Source organism: Zea mays, chromosome 6 (assembly GCF_902167145.1).
Source record: "Zea mays cultivar B73 chromosome 6, Zm-B73-REFERENCE-NAM-5.0, whole genome shotgun sequence".
In the NCBI taxonomy this organism is placed as follows: domain Eukaryota; kingdom Viridiplantae; phylum Streptophyta; class Magnoliopsida; order Poales; family Poaceae; genus Zea; species Zea mays.
The window spans coordinates 93,348,787-93,364,292 of NC_050101.1; positions in this window are offsets into that span (position 1 = coordinate 93,348,787).

Sequence of the window (15,506 nt, forward strand, 5' to 3'; positions counted from 1 at the left end):
CATTGGCTGACCATGCAAAAACATCTTTATTGTTGAATAAAAACCTTATCAAGGTTTTCTCTTGATCTTCAGATAATTGCGAGCCCAATAGCACCTTCTGCTCTGCTATATCCTCACACAGCAGCATGGGCTTCGGCTGATCAGCCGAAGCTGCTTTTTCCCTCCTGAACTTGTACTGTTCACAAGCTTCAACTCCATCTATATTATGGATTGCCTTGGAATCAGTCCAGCTTCCTTCGGCCCTTCTGGCAGCTTCCTGACTCCCATGAATAGCAATAGGCCCTTGGTCCGAAGGTATCTTCATGCAGAGATAAGCTGGGTGAAGAATTGCTTCAAAAGCATTTAGGGTACCACGACCAATGATGGCGTTGTAGGGGTATTCCATGTCAACAATATCAAACACAATTTGCTCAGTCCTTGTGTTATTAACAAATCCGAAGGTTACCGGCATGGTAATCTTCCCGAGTGCCACAATCTGCCGCCCTCCGAAGCCACAAAGAGGGTGCGTAGCATCATGAATCTTGTCTTCAGGCTCTTGCATCTGTCTGAAGGCTTTGGCAAATATAATGTTAGCTGCACTGCCTGTGTCAACTAGGACATTGTGAACCAGAAACCCTTTGATCACACAAGAAATGACCATAGCATCATTGTGAGGATAGTCCTTGAGCTGAAGATCTTCCTGAGAGAAGGTAATTGGAATGTGAGACCATTTTGACTTAATGAAGGGTCCCTGCACTCCAACATGCTGCACCCTTCTCTGAGCCTCCTTCTTCTGCTTTTTGTTAGCTGGCTCTGAGCAAGAACCGCCTGTTATCGGGAGCACCAGCTTCGAAGCCGAAGCAGCTCCAGCTTGAGTGTTGAACGAAGCCATCAGCTCAGAAAGGTGGAAGTGAGTTGACCGGAGGTGGGCGCCAATGTTGGGGACTTGTTCTCAAATGCTAAGAATTAAGAACAAGGCAACACAAAAAATGTTAAGTGTTAAGGTCCTTCGTCCTCCATAACGATATATCCCTTCGGGATATAAAGCATCTCGGACGAAGGTTACGAAGGACATACCTTCGTAAGCATAACAACGAAGAATGAAGCATTCACATAAATCATAGAATATGAAATAAACATTTGAATATTGTCATAGAATTATCTCTACTTGTATTAATGAATATAAATGACTTTGAATTACAAATGTACCTTCGGTCCTGCGGAAGGCAAAAGTACAAGCGTGATGCGAAAGCAAATGACAGGTTCACGTGAACAGTACAGAGGTACTGTTCATCTATTTATAGGCACAGGTCGCAGCCTGTGACAAATTACAATTATGCCCCTTGCGAAAGTTTACAGCATTGACTCAGACCTATATGTATAAAAAGGTCATTCTATCTCTATGTCGGTTTAAAACGCCGAAGCTCCATGAAAAGGGACCTTCGGCCATCTCTTGGAGACGACTTCAGCCGAAGCTGCTTCTTCGTGTGAGACCTTCGGCGCACCGAAGCACGACCCCAACACCCAAGAAGATACCGGGAAGCTTACCCTTGAAGCCTGGAACAAGCTACAGAAGAAGCCAGTCCAGCCGCTCAGTCAAAAGGACCGACCGTGAGAATCAAAGCACTGCCACTGAGTCAAAGTAAACAGGAAAAGAGGACAGAAGGAGTTATTACCATACACAGAGGCAAAGATTCTTGGAACCAGAGACCACAAACATCAGGGTCATCGACCCCACCACTCACCCGTGCCCCCCCACGCGTGCCCGCCTCCATGCGCACTACCACCGCCCCACACCCCCCTTTGCAGCGCACTACCGCCGCCCACGCCACCTTTGTAGCGCACCCACTGCCACCATCATCGCCGGCAACACCAGGCCCCCTCCCCTTATCGCACCCGCTGCCGCGTAGCACCTACTCCATCACCACTGCTCCGCAACCGAACACCCTCGCTCGCCTATAAAACCCCCCCACCATCTCCCTCAACTCCCATCTCGCTCAAAGCAAAAGCACACTCCAGATAAATCCCCTCTGCCAAATCGCAAGCAACTCCATTTTTCCACTCCCTCGCCCCTAAGATCACAATGCTTGGTGATTCTTGGGTTGAAGACTGTTGTATATGGTTCAACATCTTCGGTTTCCTCCTCTGTATGATGGTAATACTCTTTGATAGAATCCTCGAGTGGGAAGAGCAAAGAGAAAGAAAGAGGCAGTGAAAAGTGAAAAGTGAGAAGAGAAAAGAAGATAGTGAAGAGAAGATGAGAAGAAGGTTGTCCCAGAATCAACCCTGTGTCAGTCATTTCTCCGCAGCCTGCTCAAGCAGCAACAGGAGAAGAAGGCCCCGTAACACCTTTGTTATGAGGTACTTCAAGGAGTTCAAATCCCCAAGATTCAAGAGATCTACCCTCATTCATTTTAAGTGGGGTAGTGTTCCAATAAGGTTCCTGTCATGGAGAAAAATAAGAAGGCATGTAGCAAGCTTGTGGAGGACCAGATCACCAAAGCTTATAAGTTTCTGTATGAGAAGTGGTCACCCAAGTTCCGTTGATGAAGCACCAGAAGAACAATCAAGGAAGGAATCCATGTGGGAGTTTGCAAGAGAAAGGTTTGTGTGTTGGCATCTATGCTCCTTCAATAAGCAAGCTGCCAAGCGAAAGCTAGAAGCCTGAAGATGATCTTTGAGTAGCCAGAATCAGTGTTTTCAATCAGCAACCAGATGTTCCTCAAAGGCCAGACTTTGTTGAAGTTTCATCTCCTCGAAGAGTTGCAAAGTGAAGATATGTAGCTGAAGTAAAGCTATACCCATAACCCTTCTAAACCGAATCTCGAGGACGAGATTCCTTTTAAGTGGGGTAGATTTGTAGCATCCCAAAAATTCAAATTCTGAAATTTTCTCAAACTCGCCCTAAATTCAAAATGAATTTCAAATTTCATTTCAAAATGTTTGTTTGCGAGTTGATATCAACAAATAAAGTATAGTGGTCTATATTCTCTCTAAAATCCTCCTCAAAATACCCTACAAATATTTCCTCAGTGATCCCCCTCAAATTGTTTACAGAAATACTGCCCAGATATTTCCCTAGTGATCCTCTTCAAGTTCTTTCCAGAAATACTGCCCAAATATTCCACCGATATATCTCCAGATATTTTCCTCCTGAGAAATACCTTCAGAATCATTTTTCAAGTCCCTATAAATATTTTCTTCATAACTTTCCTCATGCTCATACGTATACGTATGCCTCCAGTGTCATACGGTGAGCTCGACAAGCAAATCTCACTTATACAAGACAAATACATGCTAATCTCCCACTAATCCTCTCATCCTCCCACTAATCCTCTCATCCCTCCCCCTAATCCCCCCCCACCATGGCTATAAATAGAGGGGCAAGGGCCTCCTCTCATCCCACACCAAGCCATTTCATGGCAACTCTCTCCCCCCCCCACACACACACCCACTCCATGTTCCACACAAGCACACACTAGCACAAGGATCGTTCGATCGTTCTTCGATCGTTCGTCCCCCTGTTCTTAGTTTGTTCGTTCGTTCGTCCGATCGTTCGATCGTTCGTCCGATCGTTCATGGTTCGTTCGTCCGTTCGTTCGATCGTTCGATCGTTCGTCCGTTCGTTCGTCCAAATAATCTTTTTCCTACCGTTATGCTGCCGAAATTCCGATCGTTCGTTCGTTCGATCATTCGATTGTTCATCGTTCGTTCATAGTTCCTATTCATCGTTCATCGTTCGTTCATAGTCCCTATTCATCGTTCTTCCAGATAATCTTTGTCCTGCCGTTATGCTGCCGAAATTCCGATCGTTCGTTCGTTCGATCATTCGATCGTTCATCGTTCGTTCATAGTCCCTATTCATCGTTCTTCTAGATAATCTTTGTCCTGTCGTTATGCTGCCGAAATTCCGATCGTTCGTTCGTACGATCATTCGATCGTTCGTCCGTTCGTTCGTCCAAATAATCTTTTCCTGCCGTTATGCTGCCGAAATTCCGATCGTTCGTTCGTCCGATCATTCGATCGTTCGTCCGTTCGTTCATAGTTCATATTCATCGTTCATCGTTCGTTCATACGAACTATTTACTATCACTATTCACCATTACTATTCACTATTACTATTCATCGTTACTATTCACATACACTATTCATCATCGTTACTATTTATCATTACTATTCATCATCGTTACTATTCATCGATGATATCTATAATTTCTTTTCCATCGCTACTATTCATCGTTACTGATCATCGTTACTATTCATCGGTCATCTAGTCATCCCAAATTTCAACTACTCGTACATCATGTTGTCCAGTCCACCTAAGACCAGCCAGACCCATATTCCAGTCATACGAACTCCGGTGACTGTGATTTTTCTTCCAGTAGGGAACTTCCCATCTGGTCACCCATCCTAGGTTTCTCCAAGTTGAGCACGCTTAACTTTGAGAATCCTTCGAACCAGGCTCCCAAACTCAGATTCCAATAAATCTCGTTTCTAAATTCTTATCAAACTATTCCCTACCCAACCATGTCATCCCTTAAGCATGGTCCATATTCCAGAAAACTCCCAAAATACTCTTGTCCCATATTCTGCCTATAACTCTCCTGTTCATACTAAGTCAGACGATTCATTCGTCACTATTCTCACCAACAGTGAACTTCACTGTGCTACACCACATACACCCAGCTATAAATACACCCAGCTACCCTCTCCCTCTCCACACACACTCAACACCCTCAGCCAAGGCAAACACCCCACCCACTCAGTTACTCTGCTCTGCCGGCTACACACATAGTGTCGCTTCGCCTCCAGTCCACCCTCCTGGTAAGCACCTCCGCTCCACCACCAGTAATATCACAGCACCACATGACACAGATTCTACTCAAGACTCTACCCATCCATATATCGCTATTCTGACCACTATACTAAATATTTGTTGGTATACTTGCTGGTTTGTATGTTTGCTTGTTCATGTTGCATAGTTATCGGAGCGTTCGTGCCGTCTCGTGGAGGCCAGATCTGCAAGTCTACGCTAGGCGGTGGAGCCAGAAGCCAGTTCCGCGAGCTCCCCTTCCCCTTCGCCGAATAAGCACGGCAAGCTCACTGGATCCCTTTGATGCATAAATTACCTATGTTTTACAACCACAACCCTCAGCCTGTTATTTTATGCATAATATGATTTTGAGACAAGTTATTATGGCCACCCAGCCGCTTGCCGCAATCAATCCCTGATATAATTGTTACAAATGATTTGAGGAAAGGTGTGAGTTTTCAAAAGAAAATGCTTTTCAAAATGTGTTTGATGAAGGGTTTTCACCCTTATCACCTTTGAGTAGGGATGATCAAGGACTCCCTGGTTTAGGGGAGGGCCTAAGGTGATGGCTCAGCTGGTTTAGGCGTGAGCAGAAGGATTGTCCCTTCTTATAAGGACCGGTTTGTCATCTTTCACTACCTGTACTCATGATAAGTACAACCACTCGAGACTGTGTGGGCAGTCACTCAATCTGAACTCGTACGGTCCAACCCCAGGGTTATGAAGGCTGGGGAGCACCGGGAGGATAAGGAGGGGGAAAGTTTTGTCCGGTTTGGACATGGCGGTGGCCTGACTCCTTCCGGTATAACTGTTAAGGTTAGGACGTGCGAGGAAAGAAAGAGATTCGGATTCGGATCTCATCGGCCATGAGATCGCAGAGCCGGACTAGTGGGTAAAGTGTACACCTCTGTGCAGAGTTTGAGAACCTATTCGAATAGTCTGTGTCCACAGGAATGGACGAGTCTGGTGTGGTATGGCAATTAGTGTTTGGTTTTTCCAAAAAAAGGGTGTGTTTGAGAAAAGTGGTTTTTAAAAGGACCGGCGGTTGAGCCGTGAGCTATGGTGGACGGGAAGTCCAATAGCTGTTTTTGAAAATGAAAACCAGTGGGAAACTGCTGAGATACCTGGATGGTTTAGTCCAGGGGATTTTGTTATAAACTGAAAAACTTCCTGCTCCTTTTGGAGAGGATGCACTTTGCAAAATACAAAATGTTTTTCAAAACAACCCTGCATAAAATATTGCTGTTTCTGCAAATATCCTGAGCTCTACATATTCCATGCATTATATCTGATTTCCCCATTCCGCGGGTGAAGGTGGGCTGCTGAGTACGTTTGTACTCACCCTTGCTTATTTGTTGTTTTTTCAGAAAAAGGAGATCGGGTAAGAGTTACGACTGTTCCCAACCTTGCCTGTGGCTGTTGGACCGCTGAATTGCTTCGCTGCGTATATCGGGCTGCTTCAGCCCCACTCTGATGATATGTCCCGAGTTGTGGACCAACTCTTAAAGTTGTTCGCCACCTTTGTAGGTTTGTCTCGTTTAAGCAGATTTGGTATCATCTGATGTATAAATGTGTTTACTAGCCTCCTGGGACTAGTAATTGTATCACATTTGAGTCCCAGAGGATTCGGGACGCTTCAGGTTAGCTGGGCCGAGCTGCCGAGAAAATATAAAGGATACAACTCAGGAAATTGTAAGGACATCGAAAAACAAAGAACAAAATATCAACTCATTGCCATCACAAGACCTTCTTCCCCACGTCTCCAATCTCTGCTGCTTCCCCTCTTTCCTGCTCTATAGACTTCTAGAAGGTGCTAACATTTGGTACCAGTGGTCAGCATCCTGGATCCGCTTGGAACAGTGCCTCAGCGTCCGCGATCCAGTGCTATGGATTCGTTTGACGCTACTGCTCGCAAGGTGCTCGACGAAATGCGTCTTATGGAAGCCCGCCTTACTAAGAAGATTGCCAGTCGCTGTGACAGCGTCGAGCGCCGAGTGGACACACGGTGTGACGAGCTCCACAACCACTTCACAGCGTGCTGCTACACCATCCAGCTGCAAGCCGAACATGTCTTCGATGAGGGTCCTATCTTCGACGAGGAACTGTATTCGAGGGAGAACCGTTTCTCTCCATCACCGAACTCATCCCCACCGGCGCCAGATACAGCTCCAACAGCTCCATCCACGGGGGCAGCAGATCCATGTTGTCCTACCTCACCCCCATCCGCGAGGCCGCCAGCTGGACCCTCGCTTCCGACGACCGACTGCTGGAGCCAACTCAAGCAGCCCATCGGCATGTACAACACGACATGCAAGGAAACCATCAACTCCAAGCAGTGGGCGAAGGTGATGCAGTCAATGAAGTTGGAGGAGACCAAGCACACCGAGGAGGCTGCTCGGGCAGTGCCCCAGATGGATAAGGCTAAGTGTCGCGCAACCATGGAGGTAGCCGCGGTGATGCAGAGATTGGCCGACCTAGAGGCGCAGCGGCGCCGCACCGCAAAGGTGCGCGCCACGGAGCTGCACGGATCCAACCTCGCCTGCTCGGAGCAGCTCGTCGTCGACACTGCGACGTTCGTGGGCACAACCAACGACACTGTTGAAAGTCGCCTAGAGGGGGGAGAATAGGGTGAATCTGAAATTTATTAACTTAAGCACAACTACAAGTCGGGTTAGTGTTAGAAATATAAACGAGTCCGAGAGAGAGGGCGCAAAACAAATCGTGAGCAAATAAAGAGCGAGACGCGATGATTTGTTTTACCGAGGTTCGGTTCTTGTAAACCTACTCCCCGTTGAGGTGGTCACAAAGACCGGGTCTCTTTCAACCCTTTCCCTCTCTCAAACGGTCACTTAGACCGAGTGAGCTTCTCTTCTCAATCAAACGGAACACAAAGTTCCCGCAAGGACCACCACACAATTGGTCTCTCTTGCCTCAGTTACAATTGAGTTTGATCACAAGAAGAATGAGAAAGAAAATAAGTGATCCAAGCGCAAGAGCTCAAATGAACACAAATGTCGCTCTCTCTAGTCACTATTTGATTTTTGGAGTGATTCCGGACTTGGGAGAGGATTTGATCTCTTTGGAGTGTCTAGAATTGAATGCTATAGCTCTTGTAATGTGTTGAAAGTGGAAAACTTGGATGCCATTGAATGTGGGGTGGTTGGGGTATTTATAGCCCCAACCACCAAAAATGGTCGTTGGAAGGTTGCTGTCGCATGGCGCACCGGACAGTCTGGTACGCCAGCCACGTCAGCCAGCCGTTGGGGTTCGACCGTTAGAGCTCTGACTTGTGAGGCCACTAGGCTGTTCGGTGGTGCACCGAACAGGTCCTATAGACTGTCCGGTGCGCCAACTGCGCGTGCTCTGACTCTGGCGTGCATTGTAGCGCATTGAATGCGGTTGCAGTCGACCGTTGCGCACGAAGTAGCCGTTGCTCCGCTGGCACACCGGACAGTCCGGTGTTGCACCGGACACTGTCCGGTGCTTCACCGGACAGTCCGGTGAATTATAGCGGAGCGCCCCCTGAATTTCTCGAAGGTAGTGAGTTCAGCGTCGAGTGCCCTGGTGCACCGGACACTGTCCGGTGGCACACCGGACAGTCCGGTGCGCCAGACCAGGGTGCCTTTGGGTTGTCTTTTGCTCTCTTTGTTTGAACCCTTTATTGGTATTTTTATTGGCTTATTGTGAACCTTTGGCACCTGTAAAACTTATAGACTAGAGCAAACTAGTTAGTCCAATTATTTGTGTTGGGCAATTCAACCACCAAAATCAATTAGGAAAAAGGTGTGAGCCTAATTCCCTTTCAATCTCCCCCTTTTTGGTGATTGATGCCAACACAAACCAAAGCAAGTATAGAAGTGCATAATTGAACTAGTTTGCATAATTGTAAGTGCAAAGGTTACTTAGAATTGAGCCAATATTAATTCACATAAGATATGCATGGATTGTTTCTTTATTTTTATCATTTTGGACCACGCATGCACCACATGTTTTGTTTTTGCAAATTCTTTTGTAATTCTTTTCAAAGTTCTTTTGCAAATAGTCAAAGATGAATGAATAAGATTTTGAGAAGCATTTTCAAGATTTGAAATTTTCTCCCCCTGTTTCAAATGCTTTTCCTTTGACTTAAACAAAACTCCCCCTCAATAAAATCCTCCTCTTAGTGTTTAAGAGGGTTTTAAAATACCAATTTGAAAAATACTATTTTCTCTCCCTTTTGAATACAATAAGGTATCAATTGAAAAATTCATCATTTCAAGACTTTTTCTCAAATTTTCAAAGTTGGTGGTGGTGTGGCGGTCCTTTTGCTTTGGGCTAATACTTTCTCCCCCTTTGGCATGAATCGCCAAAAATGGATACTTGAGTGAAATGTAAGCCCTTACAAACTACTTTCTCCCCTTTGGCAAACAAAATATGAGTGAAGATTATACCAAAGACGGAGAGTTGCTCAGAGCGACGACGAAGGATGAGTTGATGGAGTGGAGTGGAAGCCTTTGTCTTCGCCGAAGACTCCAATTCCCTTTCAATACACCTATGACTTGGTTTGAAATTCTCTTGAAAACACATTAGTCATAGTATATAAAAGAGATATGATCAAAGGTATATTCATGAGCTATGTGTGCAAAACATCAAAAGAAATTCCTAGAATCAAGAATATTTAGCTCATGCCTAAGTTTGTTAAAAGTTTGTTCATCTAGTGGCTTGGTAAAGATATCGGCTAATTGTTCCTTAGTGTTAATATATGCAATCTCGATATCCCCCTTTTGTTGGTGATCCCTAAGAAAATGATACCGAATGGCTATGTGTTTAGTGCGGCTATGCTCAACGGGATTATCCGCCATGCGGATTGCACTCTGATTATCACATAGAAGAGGAACTTTGGTTAATTTGTAACCATAGTCCCTAAGGGTTTGCCTCATCCAAAGTAATTGTGCGCAACAATGGCCTGCGGCAATATACTCGGCTTCGGCGGTGGAAAGAGCTACGGGATTTTGCTTCTTTGAAGCCCAAGACACCAGAGACCTTCCCAAGAACTGGCAAGTCCCCGATGTGCTCTTTCTATTAATTTTACACCCCGCTCAATCGGCATCCGAATAACCAATTAAATCAAATGTGGATCCCCGAGGGTACCAAAGCCCAAATTTAGGAGTATGAACTAAATATCTCAAGATTCGTTTTATGGCCGTAAGGTGAGCTTCCTTAGGGTCGGCTTGGAATCTTGCACACATGCATACGGAAAAGCATTATGTCCTATCGAGATGCACATAAATAGAGTAAAGAACCTATCATCGATCGGTATACCTTTTGATCGACGGATTTACCTCCCGTGTCGAGGTCGAGATGCCCATTGGTTCCCATGGGTGTCTTGATGGGTTTGGCATCCTTCATTCCAAACTTGTTTAGAATGTCTTGAATGTACTTGGTTTGGCTAATGAAGGTGCCCTCTTGGAGTTGCTTTACTAGAAATCCCAAGAAGTACTTCAACTCCCCCATCATCGACATCTCGAATTTTTGTGTCATGATCCTACTAAATTCTTCACATGTAGATTCATTAGTAGACCCAAATATAATATCATCAACATAAATTTGGCATATGAACAAATCATTGTCAAGAGTTTTAGTAAATGAAGTAGGATCGGCTTTTCCAACTTTGAATCCATTAGTGGTAAGAAAATCTCTTAGGCATTCATACCATGCTCTTGGGGCTTGCTTGAGCTCATAAAGCGCCTTAGAGAGTTTATACACATGGTTAGGATACTCACTATCTTCAAAGCCGGGAGGTTGCTCAACATAGACCTCTTCCTTGATTGGTCCATTGAGGAAGGCACTTTTCACGTCCATTTGATAAAGCTTAAAGCCATGGTAAGTAGCATAGGCAAGTAAAATGCGAATTGACTCAAGCCTAGCTACGGGTGCATAGGTTTCACTGAAATCCAAACCTTCGACTTGTGAATACCCCTTGGCCACAAGTCGGGCTTTATTCCTTGTCACCACACCATGCTCGTCTTGCTTGTTGCGGAAGACCCACTTGGTTCCTACAACATTTTGATTAGGACGTGGAACTAAGTGCCATACCTCATTCCTAGTGAAGTTGTTGAGCTCCTCTTGCATCGCCACCACCCAATCTGAATCTTGTAGTGCTTCCTCTACCCTGTGTGGCTCAATAGAGGAAACAAAAGAGTAATGCTCACAAAAATGTGCAACACGAGATCTAGTGGTTACCCCCTTATGAATGTCGCCGAGGATGGTGTCAACAGGGTGATCTCGTTGAATTGCTTGGTGGACTCTTGGGTGTGGCGGTCTTGGAACTTGTTCATCTTCCTCATCTTGATCATGGGCATCTCCCCCTTGATCATTGCTCTCCTCTTGAGGTGGCTCAACTTCTTGATCATCTCTTTCATCATTTTGAGCCTTATCCTCATCTTGAGTTGGTGGAGACGCTTGTGTGGAGGAAGACAGTTGATCTTGTGCATGTGGTGGCTCTTTGGATTCCTTAGGACACACATCCCCAATGGACATGTTCCTTAGTGCGACGCACGGAGCCTCTTCATCACCTATCTCATCAAGATCAACTTGCTCTACTTGAGAGCCGTTAGTCTCATCAAACACAATGTCACAAGAAACTTCAACTTGTCTAGAGGACTTGTTAAAGACTCTATATGCCCTTGTGTTTGAATCATATCCTAGTAAAAAGCCTTCTACAGCCTTAGGAGTAAATTTAGATTTTCTACCTCTTTTAACAAGAATAAAGCATTTGCTACCAAAGACTCTAAAATATGAAACATTTGGCTTTTTACCGGTTAGGAGTTTGTATGATGTCTTCTTGAGGATTCGGTGTAGATATAACCGGTTGATGGCGTAGCAAGCGGTGTTGACCGCCTCGGCCCAAAACCGATCCGAAGTCTTGTACTCATCAAGCATGGTCCTTGCCATGTCCAATAGAGTTCGATTCTTCCTCTCCACTACACCATTTTGTTGTGGGGTGTAGGGAGAAGAGAACTCATGCTTGATGCCCTCCTCCTCAAGGAAGCCTTCAATTTGAGAATTCTTGAACTCCGTCCCATTGTCGCTTCTTATTTTCTTGATCCTTAAGTCAAACTCGTTTTGAGCCCATCTCAAGAATCCCTTTAGGATCTCTTGGGTATGAGATTTTCCCTGCAAAAAGAACACCCAAGTGAAGCGAGAATAGTCATCCACAATAACTAGACAGTACTTACTCCCGCCGATGCTTATGTAAGCAATCGGGCCGAATAGATCCATGTGTAGGAGCTCGAGTGGCCTGTCAGTCGTCATGATGTTCTTGTGTGGATGATGAACACCAACTTGCTTCCCTGCCTGGCATGCGCTACAAGTCCTATCTTTCTCAAAACGAACATCTGTCAGTCCCAAAATGTGTTCTCCCTTTAGAAGCTTGTGAAGATTCTTCATTCCAACATGTGCTAGTCGGCGATGCCAGAGCCAGCCCATGTTAGTCTTAGCAATTAAGCAAGTATCGAGTTTAGCTCTATTAAAATCTACTAAGTATAGCTGACCCTCTAACACTCCCTTAAATGCTATTGAATCATCACATCTTCTAAAGACAGTAACACCTACATCTGTAAAAAGACAGTTGTAGCCCATTTTACATAATTGTGAAACTGAAAGCAAGTTGTAACCTAAAGAGTCTACAAGAAAAACATTGGAAATGGAATGGTCAGGTGATATAGCAATTTTACCCAATCCTTTGACCAAACCTTGATTTCCATCCCCGAATGTGATAGCTCGTTGGGGATCTTGGTTTTTCTCATAGGAGGAGAACATCTTCTTCTCCCCGGTCATGTGGTTTGTGCACCCGCTATCAATGATCCAACTTGAGCCCCCGGATGCATAAACCTACAAAACAAGTTTAGTTCTTGATTTTAGGTACCCAAATGGTTATGGGTCCTTTGACATTAGATACAAGAACTTTGGGTACCCAAACAACGGTCTTTGATCCCTTGTGTTTGCCCCCAACATACTTGGCAACTACCTTGCCTGATTTGTTGGTTAGCACATAAGATGCATCAAAAGTTTTAAATGAAATGTGTTATGATCATTTGATGCAGTTGGAGTTTTCTTCTTAGGCAATTTAGCATGGGTTGATTGCCTAGAACTAGATGTCTCACCCTTATACATAAAAGCATGATTAGGGCCAGAGTGAGACTTCCTAGAATGAATTCTCCTAATTTTGCTCTCGGGATAACCGGCAGGGTACAAAATGTAACCCTCGTTATCCTGAGGCATGGGAGCCTTGCCCTTAATAAAGTTTGACAATCTTTTAGGAGGGGCACTAAGTTTGACATTGTCTCCCTTTTGGAAACCAATGTCACCCTTGATGTCAGGGCATCTCCCACTATAGAGCATGCTTCTAGCACATTTAAATTTTTCATTTTCTAAGTCATGCTCATTTATCTTAGCATTAAGTTGAGCTATGTGATCATTTTGTTTCTTAATTAGAGCTAAGTGGACATGGATATCATCAACATTAATGTCTCTACATCTAGTGCAAATGGAAACATGCTCAACGGTAGATGTAGAGGATTTGCAAGATTTTAGTTCAACAATCTTAGCATGTAAAATGTCATTCTCACTTCTAAGATTGGAAATTGTAACATTGCAAACATCTAAATCTTTAGCCTTAGCAATTAATTTTTCATTATCAATTCTAAGACTAGCAAGTGAATCATTCAACTTTTCAATCTTAGTAAGCAAGTTAGTATTATCATCACTAAGATTGGGAATTGAGTCATTACAAACATTTGAATCAACCTTAGCAATTAATTTAGCATTCTCATTTTTAAGGTTGACAATAGTATCATGGCAAGTGCTTAGCTCACTAGATAGTTTTTCACATTTTTCTACTTCTAGAGCGTAAGCATTTTTAACCTTAACATGCTTCTTATTTTCCTTAATTAGGAAGTCATCTTGGGTGTCCAAGAGTTCATCCTTCTCATGAATAGCACTAATTAATTCATTTAATTTTTCTTTTTGTTGCATGTTTAGGTTGGCAAAAAGGGTACGCAAATTATCCTCCTCATCACTAACATTATCCTCATCACTAGAGGTTTCATATTTAGTGGAGGATTTTGATTTTACCTTTTTCCTTTTGCCGTCTTTTGCCATGAGGCATTTGTGGCCGACGTTGGGGAAGAGGAGGCCCTTGGTGACGGCGATGTTGGCGGCGTTCTCGTCGTCGGAGGAGTCAGAGGAGCTGTCCTCGGAGTCCCACTCGCGGCACACATGGGCATCACCGCCCCTCTTCTTGTGGTACCTCTTCTTTTCTCTCCTCTTGCCCTTCTTGTCGTTGCCCCTGTCACTATCACTAGATAATAGACATTTAGCAATGAAATGACCGGGCTTACCACATTTGTAGCACACCTTCTTGGAATGGGGCTTGTAATCTTTCCCCTTCCTTTGCTTGAGGATTTGGCGGAAGCTCTTGATGATGATCATCATTTCCTCATTATCGAGCTTAGAGGCGTCGATGGGTTGTCTACTTGATGTAGACTCCTCCTTCTTTTCCTCCGTTGCCTTGAATGCGACCGGTTGTGCTTCGGGCGTGGAGCGGCCATCTAGCTCGATGATTTTCTTTGAGCCTTTGATCATCAACTCAAAGCTCACAAAGTTTCCTATTACTTCCTCGGGAGACATTAGTGTATATCTAGGATTACCTCGAATTAATTGAACTTGCGTAGGATTAAGAAAAACGAGGGATCTTAGGATAACCTTGACCATTTCATGGTCATCCCATTTGGTGCTCCTGAGGTTGCGCACTTGGTTCACCAAGGTCTTCAAGCGGTTGTACATGTCTTGTGGTTCCTCCCCTTGGCGAAGCCGGAAGCGACCGAGCTCCCCCTCGATCGTCTCCCGCTTGGTGATTTTTGGTCACCTCATCTCCTTCGTGTGCGGTCTTGAGTACGTCCCAAATTTCTTTGGCACTTTTCAACCCTTGCCGGATAGTGGTGGCTTGAGAGTTGAAGTGCCGGATTTGGGCGACCTCGTCCGAATCATAGTCTTCATCCCCCGGTGATGGCACTTGTACTCCAATCTCAACAACATCCCAAATGCTAGTGTGGAGTGAGGTTAGATGATGCCTCATTTTATCACTCCACATATTATAATCTTCACCATCAAACATAGGTGGTTTGCCTAATGGGACAGAAAGTAATGGAGTACGCTTAGAAATGCGAGGGTAGCGTAGGGGAATCTTACTAAACTTCTTGCGCTCATGGCGCTTAGAAGTTACGGACGGCATGTCGGAGCCGGAGGTGGATGGCGACGAAGAGTCGGTCTCGTAGTAGACCACCTTCCTCATCTTCTTCTTATCACCGCTCCGAAGCGACTTGTTGTGTGAAGGGGATCCCTTCACCTTGTTGGTGGACTCCCCGGATGGAGCCTTCCCATGGCTTGTGGCGAGCTTCTCGCCGGTCCCGAACTCCCTCTTGGCGGATGCTCCCGACATCACTTCAAGCGATTAGTCTCTAATGAAGCACCGGGCTCTGATACCAATTGAAAGTCGCCTAGAGGGGGGGTGAATAGGGCGAATCTGAAATTTATTAACTTAAGCACAACTATAAGCCGGGTTAGCGTTAGAAATATAAACGAGTCCAAGAGAGAGGGCGCAAAACAAATCGTGAGCAAATAAAGAGCGAGACGCGATGATTTGTTTTACCGAGGTTCGGTTCTTGCAAACCTA